Source organism: Portunus trituberculatus, chromosome 32 (genome assembly GCF_017591435.1).
Source record: "Portunus trituberculatus isolate SZX2019 chromosome 32, ASM1759143v1, whole genome shotgun sequence".
In the NCBI taxonomy this organism is placed as follows: domain Eukaryota; kingdom Metazoa; phylum Arthropoda; class Malacostraca; order Decapoda; family Portunidae; genus Portunus; species Portunus trituberculatus.
In genome coordinates this window covers 14006140-14020295 of record NC_059286.1, presented here as the reverse complement: position 1 = coordinate 14020295, position 14156 = coordinate 14006140, and the positions used below count along the sequence as shown (strand labels likewise).

Sequence of the window (14156 nt, the reverse complement as noted above, 5' to 3'; positions counted from 1 at the left end):
CGCAAACTGAAGTACTTAAAATTGAAACGATAGAGACACGCACATGCCGTATCCGTCACGTGTCTAGACACACACACACACACACACACACACACACACACACACACACACACACACACACACACACACGTAAGCGATATCAATTTGTTTGTTAGTCTTTACACAGACACAGACACAGACACACACACACAAACACAAGGGCCCGGATAGCTCAGTCGGTAGAGCGTTAGGCTTTTAACCTAACGGTCCAGGGTTCGAGTCCCTGTTCGGGCGTATAATTTTAGAATGGTTCCAGAATTTGAAGGGATGACATATGAGGAGAGACTAAAGGCTATGGATCTGCCAACCCTGGAACAAAGAAGAGAGAGAGAGGAGATCTGATACAAGTTTATAGATTGATCAACGGAATGGACCAAGTGGATAATGAGAAACTGATCCTGAGAGAAGAACATGACATTCGAAGCACAAGATCGCATAGTAAAAAGCTGAGAAAAGGAAGATGTCTGAGAGACGTTAAAAAATATAGTTTCCCGCAAAGATGTATTGAGACGTGGAACAGTTAAAATGAAGTAGTGTCTGCAACGAGTGTGCATACATTTAAAGCAAGATTGGATAAGTGTAGATATGGAGACGGGGCCACACGAGCATAAAGCCCAGGCCCTGTAAAACTACAACTAGGTAAATACAACTAGATAAATACACACACACACACACACACACACACACACACACACACACACACACACACCTGTACATTCTCACCTGCAAAAAATAATTTAAAAAATACAGTAAATAAAACAATAACGAAAAAATGCATAAAATATTTTAATAAAACATTTCAAAATAAATATAACTAGCAACATTTTCCATCCCTACATTTGTTTACCTTCCTAACACTCCCTGATACTCCCTGATACTCCCTGATACACCCTGATACTCATTGATACTCCCTGATACTCATTGATACTCCCTGATACTCATTGATACTCCCTGATACACCCTGATACTCCCTGATACACCCTGATACTCCCTGATACTCATTGATACTCCCTGATACTCCCTGATACTCATTGATACTCCCTGATACACCCTGATACTCATTGATACTCCGATACACCCTAATACTCATTGATACTCCCTGATACTGTTTGACATTCCCAGATACTCCGTGATACTCCCTGATACTCTCTGATACTCCCTGATACTCTATTTCCTTATCATTCTTGGCTCTCTCAAACTTCACAACTTCAATATACCATCACTATTTCCCCATACCATTCCTGTCTTTTCCATGCCATAGATACTCTGATACTTTGATACTGGCTGATACTCTCTGATACTCCCTGATACTCTCTGACTCTCTGATACTCCTGATACTCTCTGATACTCCCCGATACTCTCTGATACTCCCTGATACTGTCCAATACTCCCTGATATTCTTTGATACTCCCCGATACTCTGATATTCTCTGATACTTCCTGATACTCTCTGATACTTCCTGATACTCTCTGATACTCCTTGATACTCTGTGATACTCAAGGCCTTTCCGTATTACTTTGTATTACCATCTTTTTCCCTTCATTCTTGACTTTAACTGCTCTACATCACTTTCTTCTTCTATACCACCTATAACTTGCTAATATGGCGTGTCCTTAACTCTTCAATATCATTACTAACTATTCTATATATTCTCTAATATTAGCGTCTCTTGCCTCTAACTTCAACTGTTCCTAACCAATTCTTCCTTAAGTCACTGCTAACATGTATACCACTCCCAAGTCTTCCATACCTGTCTCTTCCATACCATAGATAATTCTACCATAACATCACTAACTTCAATATACCATCACTATCTCCCCCATACCATTCCTGTCTTTTCCATGCCATTGATAAGACCACCATAACTTCACTAACTTCCCCATACCATCACTGTCTATTTCCTTATCATTCTTGTCTCTCTCAAACTTCACTAACTTCAATATACCATCACTATCTCCCCCATACCATTCCTGTCTTTTCCATAGATAACACCACCATAACTTCACTAACTTCCCCATACCATCACTATCTATTCCGTACCATTGTTGTCTCTCTCAAACTAGATAATACTACCATAACTTCACTAACTTCATCACTATTTTCCCCATACCATCCCTGTCTCTTCTACACCATAGATAACACCACCATACCATTACTAACTTCAACACACCACCACTATCTACGCTCATACCATTCTAATATCATTCATACAATAGACAATAACACCACGCCATCACAAAATACCCCATACCACACCTGCGTCTTCCATACCACAGATAATACCACCATAACATCACTAACTTTAATATATCATCACTAACTCCCCCATACCACACCTGTCTCTTCCATACCATAGATAATACCACCATACCATCACTAACTCCAATATACGATCACTAACTGCCCCTATATCATTACTACGACCCCTATTCAGAAACATTTTGGTCTCTCTCCACGACAATTCTCCAAGGCCACAGAGAAAACTAGCCTTATTCTCAACAGTTCGTCCTTTTAATTAACCACAAATCTGACTTATCTAAAAACCACCTTAAAACAGGAATATCTTCAACAAGGGCCTTTGGGAACGTCTTATTCTCTCACCAGGTCAATTCTTCAAGGCCACAGAAACAACTAGCTTTATTCTTAACAGTTTCTACTTGATTAACCAGAAATGTTGCTAATCTAAATTATTTCTCAACAGTTTCTACTTAATTAACCAGAAATGTTGTTAATCAGAGATATAATTATTTCTCAACAGTTTCTACTTAATTAACCAGAAAAACCATAAAAAACACCCTTATTCTTTTCAGTACCATGACACGTTTTCTTATCTATCTACTTACTAATTGGTGATTTTATACAGCTTCAGAAACTTATGTGTGGATTAAAATAGTGAAGACGCTGGCCATTAATCTTTTGACTTCCATAGACACTTCCTAATGTAAATAAAATTGTCTGATTATATTCAAAACTCATGGTAAAAATGCGTCTTAGTACTGAAACGGTTAAAATCACGAGTATCTTCAATTAGTGACGGTGAGAGAGCAAAGGGTTTCAGAATACAAACCTAACTTACCCATACATTAATCAACTCCATCCATAACTTCACCTGTAACCCTTCAAACCTCTTCACTTCACCTACGCCATATCATCTCCATCGGTGCCACATCTCCCCCTTCACTTTATACCATTTCCAGTATTGTTATTTCTACAGCCTCCTTTCGCACTGCGCGTTGTATAATATGAATAATTAAGGCTATAACGATAAATGAGCTGAATAATATGAATAACATGAATAATTATCGTCAGTATGGCTTCCAATGTGAATAAAAGGATATGAGAAGGCATTATCTGCTTTATTTTCAGTATTTATGATGTTAATGGGTAAGACCTGCAGAACACAATGTGGTGTTGGTGAAGATTAATTACAGAAAAGCTAGTGAGGAAGTCCATTATGAGTTTCCATTTAGAACAGTCTCGTTATTGTCTTTACTACTCACATTGTTGTTGTTGTTGTTGTTGTTGTTGTTGTTGTTGATATTCCCATTTTTCTTATTCTTAAAATGTTCATCACTTTCAATATTTTCACTGTGGTTTTTGGTACTGTTTAAATTATTTATCTTCTTTTGCTTTCACTTCATTTCCTTTTTTCTATTCTTTTCATACTTCTAGTATTTCTACTACTACTACTGCTGCTACTACTGGAACACTAACTACCACTATAGCTAATACGTACAACATTCACCAACACCACTAGAGATGTGGCGGTACTTTCTTTTACTTTCACTTTTCTTTTTCCTTCTTTTACTATTTTTCTCCTTACTACTCCTCCTCATACTATTACTACTACTACTACTACTACAGCTAATACAACTACCACCACCACCATTAGAGGCCCGGCTATCTAGTTTACTCTCTTTTATTGCTTTAATTTTTCTTTTTCGTTTTCTTACTATTTTTCTCCTAACCACTCCTACTGCTACTACTAATACATAAACTAATACAACTATCACCACCACCATTACAAACCCAGCTGTCTAGATTACTCTCTTCATTTACTTAGTTTTTTCTTCTTTTACTTTTTTTTTCTTTCTCCTTACTACTCCTACTACTACTATTACTAATACATAAACTACTACTACATCTAATACAACTACCACCACCACCACTAGAGCGCTCGGTAGTCTAATTTACTTTCTTTTATTGCCTTCACTTTTCTTTTTCCTTCTACTCCTACTTTCTACTCCTTCTCCTACTCTTACTACTAATACACAAACGATCACTACACCTAATACAACTATCACCACCACCAGTAGACGCGCGGCAGTCTAGTTTACATTTATGGAGCGAGACAAACTTCCTGGAGTGGTTCGGTGCATAATTCAGGCGGCGAGGACAACGGTGCCTTGATTATACAAAGCCGTCACAAAACAATGTTAGTTTAGTGTTACTTGGCGCGCCCTCCCATTCATCTTCCTTCTGCTCGCCACAAATAGACAATAAAATGCCGTGTTTACAGAATTATTTTGGGAAAACTGTTGAAATTATACTAGTGGGCCTTCGTTATTTTCCTTCCGCTCCTTCTAAATGGTTAATAAAATAGTGTGTTTACAGAAGTCTGGGAAAAATTGGGTAAAACTTGTACTATTTGGTCGCTGCTGGGAAGGAGAAGACAACAAAAGTAAGTCTCGAATTAAATGGAGCCTTTTCCTTCAAATCATCTTCCTCCTTCTCCTTCGTAATGGATAATAAAATGTTGTGTTTACAGGAGACTGAGAAACACTGTTGGAGTTGTGAGCGTGTGTCCCCGCCGCCCATAACAAAGGGAAGACAATTGAAGAAGTGAGTCTCAAATGAATAGGAGTTTTCTACAGTAAAGTTAAGAGAAGTATTTGGTGGTGGGCGTTCCTCGACAAACAAAGACCTAAACCAAGAGTGGAACTGCCAAAGAAAACAACACTCAAGATAATACACCGTTCCTTTGTTCCTCATCGTTGAAAAATTACCTTCTCTCAACACCATTACCATACACCAGCCAATATTCCTTCTCGTGCAGCTTTCTCTAGCGTCACCTAAACCTATAGTGAAATATCATACTTTTGCTTTCATTCTTGTGTTACATTAAGTGAAATAGTCAATTATTCTCATTATATATATATAAAAAAAAACATTCTTAGGTTAGGTTAGGTTAGGATAGGATCTTTTGCCTTACAACTTCTTACAACTTCACTCAGTCGAACAAAAGAGAAAAAAAATTGCCTTTATATTATTTCCATCCCTATTTTCCTCTTCATGACTTCTTTCCTCCCTGGGTCGATCAGTCTTGCATATCCACACTTGTTTTTTCTTCTTTATTCTCTCTCTCTCTCTCTCTCTCTCTCTCTCTCTATTAAATTCCGTCAGTCACTTCCGGGTTTCGTTTAATTCTTCGCATGTCTCGCTGTATCTCTCCATCGAGCACTATCTTGCCTTGAATCTCGCGCCGCCAACACGTTTCTTTCATGTTAACTTCTCTGCGTCGTTTTCATTTCTTCTCATCACACTGGTTGTAAAATTTTAATGTCGTCTCCCTTCCTTTGGCCACACCACGTCACTCCTTCGCCTACAGTACCTCGACTCCTTCTCTAGTAAGCCATTCAGTACCATGACGTGTTTCCATATTCACTCTGGCTACTATTTGGTGATTTTGTATAGCTTCAGAAACTTGTGTGGGGATTAAAATAGTGAAGACTCTGACCATTAATCTTCTGACCTCCATAGACCCTTCCTGGTGTAAATATAATGGTCTAATCGTACCGAAATCTCAAGGTCGAAATGCCTCCCAGTACTGAATAAGTTACGCATAACATCTAAAATATAATTAGTATCGTTTGTATTCTCGTAATTGTCCTTCATTCTTTTGCCTGTCTCAATTTCGCACCCTATATCAGTTTAATTTCACTCAATATTATTTGTACGTTATTCAAATTATATACTTTAGTGACAAATTCTCCCTGTCTGATTTCCAGCACTGCATATCAATTTTGCTGTATTCAACATTACCCATACGTCATTTGAATTGTAAATAGTGTAACGTTCACTTTAACATTTCCTCCACCTCAATGACTTACTTTCTCTAATTTCCAGCACTATGCTTCAATTTAACTTTATTCAACATTACACGCACGTCATTTAAATCGTGTGTGTTTTAATGTTCACACTGGCAATCTCTCCACCTTAATGACTTACTTTTCCTCCCTTTCCTTTAATTTCCTTTTCCCATTACCATATATCAATTTAACTTTATTCAATATCATACATACGTCATCTAAATTCTATATGCTTCAATGTTCTCTCTGATAATCTCAGCTTAACTCATTCAGCACCAGGACACGTTTCCATATTCATTCTGCTTACTATTTGGTGAGTTTATACAGCTTCAGAAACTCATGTGGGTGATTAAAATAGTGATAACTGTAGCCATTAATCTTCTGACCTCCATAGAGCCTTCCTAATGTAAATAATATGATCTAATCGTACACAAATCTCAAGGTAAAAAATGTGTCCCAGTACTGAAGGGGTTAATGACTTAGTTTCCCTATCTTTCCCTTAACTTTCCTTTTTCCATCCCCATTATCAATTTAATTTCACGCCATCTGAGTTCTATATACTTTAATGTTCACTTTGACATTCCCTCCACTTGAATGACGTACTTTCCCTTAACTAAGTCTAAATTCCAGCACTGTATGTCACTTTCATGCTTAACCCAACTTAACATATCAGCTTAGGCCTATATATGCCCTTTACATACTGTCTACTTTAATGTTTACTTTAATAATGAGTGTCTCTTCACTAGGTCAAAGTCTAAACTCCCACAGCAAACATCAATCCAGTCGCTAACGTCACTTTTTTTTTCATTTTTCACAAGATCAGCATAAAGCTTTTAATATTGATGTACTTTATTTTCAGCAAGACAGTTTAATTTTTCAGGTACTTCATTTTCTGTTACTACTACTACTACTACTACTACTACTACTACTACTACTACTACTATTTCTTTTACTACCATTACTATTGCCACCACTTCTTCCACTCACTCACTCACTCACTCGTTCATTATCACTCCTTATGTACTTCATTTTCACGTACTTATATTCAGCTCGACAATCTAATCTTGTACTTATTTTTCGACTTCAATTTTCACGTACTTCATTTTAATCACGACAGTTTAATTTTATTGTATTTGAGTTTCAGCTGGACAGTTTAATCTTGATGTACTTAATTTTCAGCTCGACTGTTTAAATCTTGCTGTACTTCATTTTCAGCTTAACGGTTTCATTTTCACGTACTTAATTTTCAGCTTGACAGTTTAAATTTCACGTACTTAATTTTCACGTACTTAATTTTCAAGTCGACAGTTTAATTTCCCTGTACTTAATTTTTCGACAGTTTAATTACAGGTGTTGTTTTTTGGTCTCACTTGGCCCCTCTGCTCCTCTCACACTACGTACTCAGCTGTTCCCTGCTCCTCTTATGTGACAACCTTGCTGGTGGAAGGAGGGGTGAGTGAGGGAGGTGGAGAACAATAGTCTATACAAAGAACCATACTGTGCGTTGATGCTTCACCTTTCACTACCGCCACTATCATTTCTCCTCCAGCGTATTCACCTTACACAACGTATTTCTGTGTTTCCTCTTTAACAATCATTTCTATTGCCTTTTCTATGTATTCTTATCGGTGTTACTTGTTTCTCTTTTCCTTTATAACTTCGTTTCTATTGCCTTTGCTACCAATTCTCATCTTTCATGTATTTTTGTTTTTTTCTCTCTACATTCATCACCACTATCTTTGCTACGTGTTAATAATTTTGTCTTTTTCCTCTACACATTCGTCACCATTGCCTTGACTACGTACTCTTCTCTGTTTCTCATTTTTCTCTTTTTCTTCTGTAACATTCACCATTGCCTTTGTTACTTTCCTACTCTCATCTCTGTTACTCATTTTCTTTTTTTCCTCAACAATATTCATTTTTATTGCCTTTGCTACGTACTTTTATCTGTTATTTATTTCTTTTTCATCTGTAACATTCATAACCACTGCCCTTGCTACTTTCCTACTCTCATTTCTGTTACTTATTTTCTCTTTTTTCCTTTAAAGCATTAATTTCTATTTTTTTGTTACGTAGTTTCACCTGTTACTTATTTTTATCCTCTAACATTCATAACCATTGTCTTTGCTACGTTGCTATTCTCATCTCTGTTATCTATTTATTTTTTCTATACTTATTAACTCAGCAATTATTTCCCCACATGGGTTACTTAGTTCAAGTCTTAGTACTCATCCTACCTATCATTAATAAGTTCTTTTTTTCCATCTGTTATACGTACTCTTGTCTATCTCCTCCTGGTTGATTCTTCACCTATTCTGTTGCCAAACCTTCTCATCACATCTTCCTTATCTCTTCCCTCACTCGACGTCCTTTACCTTTCCTTACTTGTTAAGATCTTACATTACTGATTCATTGTTCAACTTCCCTTCTACTACGAAAAACCTTCTTATCTGCTCTAATTCTTCCCTTAACCAAACATAATTTGTACTCTTTTTTTTTTTTACCAGTTAATACCTCAATTATGTTTATTCCCATTACTAATCCACCGTTCACCTTCTACAGTAACTCGACCTGCCTCTCCAGTACAAAGCACACCTATCTCACCTTATCCTTACTTTCCTTTGCCGTCACTCAGCCTAACCTTTCCTTTCCTGTTGAAATGTTAAAATCCGCTATTGCTCTCACTCGCATTAATGTTTCACTGTTCACCTTCTCTATCCTGATGAAATGTTACAATCTTCCTTTACTCTCACTCGTATTAATATTTCACTGACCACCTTCTCTTCCACTACAGTAACTATGACAAATTCTTCCTCCTCAAACACATCTGGTTCTATTATCCTTACTCTTCTCATAATAATATAAAACGAGGGAAGCTACAATAGGCTGTCAGGCTTATACGTGGCAGTCCCTGTGTGAGGAAAGCTATCTAATTCCATCTATCATTCCCATCCATAAATTTGTCTAATCTTGTTTCAAAGCTCCTTACTGACTCAGCGCTAACAACATGATTACTGCGTCCGTTCAATTCATCAACCACTCTGTTAGAAGACCTGTTCCTTTCCATTTCTTTCCTAAAACCTTAATTTCTGAGGCTTAAATCCATTATTTCTGGCTCTATCCCGGTTAATGGTCTTCCCGTCATTCAACATAGCCTTTCCTTCCTGTTAAAATCGTCCATTACTTTCACTCGTATCAATATTTCACTGTTCTTCGCTTCCACTACAGTAACTGTCTAATTTTCCCCCATCACTAAACACACCTGGCTCTATCATCCTTACTATTTTCTTCCTCTCACTCAGCATAATCTCTCCCTCCCTGTTAAAAACTTCAACTTCACTAGTATTAATGTTTCACTGTTCTCCTTCTCTTTCACAACAATAACTCTGCCAGTCTCCCTGATCACTAAACCCACATATATTATTCTTATTATTCTCTACCTCTCACTCATAACCTCTCCTTCCTTGTTAAAATCCTCCATTACTCTCACTCGCATTGATATTTCACTATAATAACTGCCTGATTTTCTCCCATCACTAAACACACTTACCTTTATCATCCTTATAATTCTCCCTGTCACTCAGCATAACCTCTCCTTCCCTGTTAAAAACTTCAATAACTCTCTCTCTCTCGTATTAATGTTTCACTGTCCTCCTTCTCTTTCACTACAATAACTCTGCCAGTCTCCCTCATCACTACATCTACCTATATTATTCTTACCATACTCTACCTCTCACTCATAACCTCTCCTTCCTTGTTAAAATCCTCCATTACTCTCACTCGTATTAATATTTCACTGTTCACGTCTTTCACTACAACAACTATGCCTAACTCTCCCCTACTCACTAAACCTGGCCCTGTTATCCTTACCTTACCTTCACACTGAGCTGTTATCACAAGGTCGTCTGCATACAGGAGCCCCTATATCCTGCAGCCTCTTAGCCGCGCCACTGAGTATACGCCCATCACCAACACAAACACCAGTGGTCCTAAAAACGTTCCCTGCTGCACGGTAAAAGACGAGGGAGCATCTCACTTCTTCTACAATGTTTTTTTTTTTTTGTTTTTGTTTTTTGTTTGTGTTTACTCGCTTGGAAAATTTGTATACTTTGTTAATAATTTTGAGTACTATAATGGGAGCTTTGACTTTTTATTTTATTTATTAGTCTACTTACTTATTAATTTATTCTATTTATTTATTTATTTATTTTATTTATTTATTTTTTTTTTTTTTGTGTGTGTTTGTGTTCCTGTAGTTACTCTCTTCAAAAACTGCCCTAGTATTGCCTCTGTTAATCTTAATTTTGAACACCATAGAGAGAGTTGTGACTTCTTTATTTTATGTAGGCAGTGTAGTGATTGATTTTTTTTTTACTTTTAGTATGTCTACTCTCTTGAAAAATTAGCATATTTGTTAATAAGTTTGAACAGTATAATGGGAGTTTTGACTTCTATAGTGTTGGGATTTTTCTTTTGCGTGTGTGTTCCTGTGGTTACTCTCGTCAAAAGCTGTCTTAGTATTGCATCTGTTAATCTCAATTTTGAACATTATAAGATCTTTTCCATATTACCTCAGTGCTTTCCTCCATTATTACTTATCTGTGCACTTACCGTATTCATTCATGTTTCTGTGATTACTTCTTTTGAAAACCTGCCACATAACTAATTTTGAACACTATTTTCTATATTACTTCAATGCTTTCCTTTACTGGCGATTATTACTGTTTTCTGCTTATTTACCTTAACTAATCGTGTGTCTGTAATTCCTCCCATTTAAAAAAAAAACTGTCTTATCATAGTTTTATTGACCAAAATGTCCTTGTTTACAGTAACGCGAGTTGTAAAATTCCCACTGGTCCAAATAAAGAGGTATACTTTTACAAACACAAAACAAAATACAGTCACCTAAATATTCTTTAAGATTAGGCAATGTAAAGTAACACACATTAGCTAAATAGTTACTAGCATTACTACTCTAATATAAATACAACTACTCTAACTAACAAATGCACAGCTCAACATAACGTCTAACCAACATTTCCTTCATTTCTCTGTCAGTAATGATCAGAAACACATAACGTCCACATTAATATCCTCTCCGATCCCTTCTGCCTGTTACAAATGATCCTGTTATTAACTTCTAAAATAAATCTCTCTCAGTACATCTAATAATCCATCTATCTACCTATTTCATTTATCCAGCCTGCCTTCAGTTAATCCTAAGCAGATAACTCTAAGCAGACTGAGCGATTGAGCCAGCAGGTAAACACACAGGTAGGAATGAGAGCAAGGAAAGGTAGCGTAAGGAGAGATAGGGTAAGGGAAGGGAAGGGAAGGGAAGGGAAGGGAAGAGACTGAAAAAGAAGGCAACGCAATAGAAAGCAAAGGTAGAGGAAGGGAAAGCAAGGTAGAGGAAGGCAAGGCAAGGAAAGGCAAAACAGGGTAGAGCAAATGAAGGAAGGGTAAGGCAAGGTAGAGCAAGAAAAGGTAGGGTAAGGCACGGTGGAACAAAAGAAGGCAGGGTGAAGCAAGGTAAGGTAAGATAAGGCAGGGTAGAGCAAATGAAGGAAGGGTAAGGCAAGGCAAGGCAAGGCAAGGCAAGGCAAGGCAAGGCAAGGCAAGGCAAGGCAAGGGAAGGCAAGACAAGGCAAGGCAAGACAGTACAGGTGACGCAGGGTGCAGCGGTAAGCCAAACAGGTTGGTGGGTCAGTTAAGGTTTCAAAATACCACACAGAAAACTTCCATTTCGGCCTCTTGACAAAATATGATCTAAGTATGTTTTTCTTTTAAGTCTCTTCCTTCCCCTCTTCTTTCTTCTCCTCCTGCTTCCCATTCTTCCAATTATTCGCCTTCTCCTTTTCTCCCTTTTCCTCTTTCTTTTTCTCCTAATCCTATTCCTAGTTCTTTTACTCCCCCGTCCTCTTCTCTTCCTTTTCCTCTTCCTTCTATTTCTGCTCTTTCTTCATCGCGTTGGTTCTCGTCCTCTTCGTCCTCCTCCTCCTCCTCCTCCTTTTTCCCCTTCGTCCTTCCTTCTTTCTCTCCCTGCATGCGTTTATACTCCTCGCTCCAGCCTTACTTCTCTTTCTTCTTTTTACCTTCTCCTCCTCCTCCTCCTCCTCCTCTTTCTCCTCCTCCAGTGGCCCTCAGCACAAGATATAATACAGGGTCTGAGTTTCCCGTGAGGTTATTTACATTTTACGTAGCCATAAATGAAACACAACAAGCTGATAAACTGAAAATGTGACGGTGTATTCGTGTTTTCCTGCGGCTTCTCTGCGTATTATCACCTGTATTCCTTCCACACCACCACCACCACCACCACCACCACCACCACCACTTCCACTACCACTACTACTACTACTACTACTACTACAGCTACTACTATTACCACTGCTACTACTATTACTTTCTGTCTATATGAAATTACTTCCCTTATGTTTATTATTATCAGCATTTCCTCCACATTACCGCCATAACTACTACTGCTACTACTACTACTACTACTACTACTACTACTATTACTACTACCTTCTGTCCATACAAAATTACCTTCCCTAATGTTCTTTATTAATTGAGATTCCCTCCACCACCATTACTACCTCTACCACCACCACTACTACTACTATTACTACTACTACTACTACTACTACTACTACCACCACTATCATTATTCGTCTCTACAAAAATCAAACTCCCTTGACCTTTTAAATCACCTGCATTGCCACCACCACCACCACCACCACCACCACCACCACCACACCAGCAACTACTACCACCATTCCCCCTTACAAAAGTACTCCCTTTCCTTGTGCTTTTTTATATTTACACACAGCGGGGAGAGTCAGAAAGAGGGACGAATTTATGAATAGAAAAAAGAGCGGTCCACTACAGCCGAGCCATAAAGAATAGAGAGGGGGAGTAAAAAAGTTATCGCCGGAATGGACACATCTGTTTGTATTGTCAACGGAGCTTAAAAATGTTTCCTCCGTGTGTGTTTTTTGAAGATATAGGAAGGACAAAGGGATAAAAAATAGCGGAGTAATTTCCCCTTGCGTTTAGAAGTACGAGTAGACACATTCATCTCCTTAAAAGCCAGAGTGTTGTGTAGTATTTGATTCTCCTCATTTCCTGTCATGGTGTACGATTGTTGTCCTTATAGTGAGGTCGTAAGGACGGTAGGAATGGGAGGTAAATGCAATGTTTTTCTTATGATCCCCAAAAATGTGTTGGGTAGAATTTAACTCGGCTTCTCAGTGCTATTCAATCTTCCTACAGTTATCCACAAGTTTTTTACTCTCTTAGATGGTTATATAGACAGTTGAGTAGTGAAGGTGGTGGATAGTATAAGAATGCTTTTATATACAAAATAATTCTCCAGAGACTTTATTTTCGAAACGTTTGAGTAATAAAAGTATTCCTGGGTCCATCGGAGACTCTACCACCACTTCTATACACTTTTTTCCCTATTACATTATCTTAATTGTCTGCGTAATATCAAAGCATAACATTAACTTTGTGTCTAAGTCAAGTTCTGCTCTGAATTTTAACTGAGAGCAGACCACATTGACAAAAAATATTAAAATGCTCAGTGCTACACGTTTATCAGAGTTCACCCGGTATCTTCACTCACACACCATAACATTTCACTAATCACTGTAGCTGCACACCATCGAAGACTAAGCAGGTTATCTCACTCCAAATAGGTAAAAATGTAGAGCAACACTAACTCTTCACTCCCTTCCCAACATAATATTCCTTTTCTTTACCATTGACGCTACACCGAAAAACACGCACAAAAAAAGGAAAAGAAAAAAAGAAAACTCAGCAGGTTATTTCATTTCAAATACGCAATAATGTCAAGCAACACTAACTCTTCACAGGAAAAGCCTCTAACCACGAAACCACTTTCTTCCCGCAAGAATATCCCTTTCTTACCATTGACGCTGCATCGAGGAAAAAAAAAAAAAAAAATCCGCAGGTTGTGTCATTCTAAATACGCAATACTGAGACGAAACACTTACCTCTTCA

General features: G+C 37.7%; 1 non-coding gene across 1 annotated transcript; it reads left to right on the top strand.

Annotated features, from left to right (window-relative positions):
• The first annotated feature begins 200 nt into the window (after positions 1–200).
• Positions 201–273, top strand: Trnak-uuu. The gene has a single exon. It is a non-coding gene; the product is annotated as a tRNA-Lys (tRNA).
• The last annotated feature ends 13883 nt before the right edge of the window (positions 274–14156 follow it).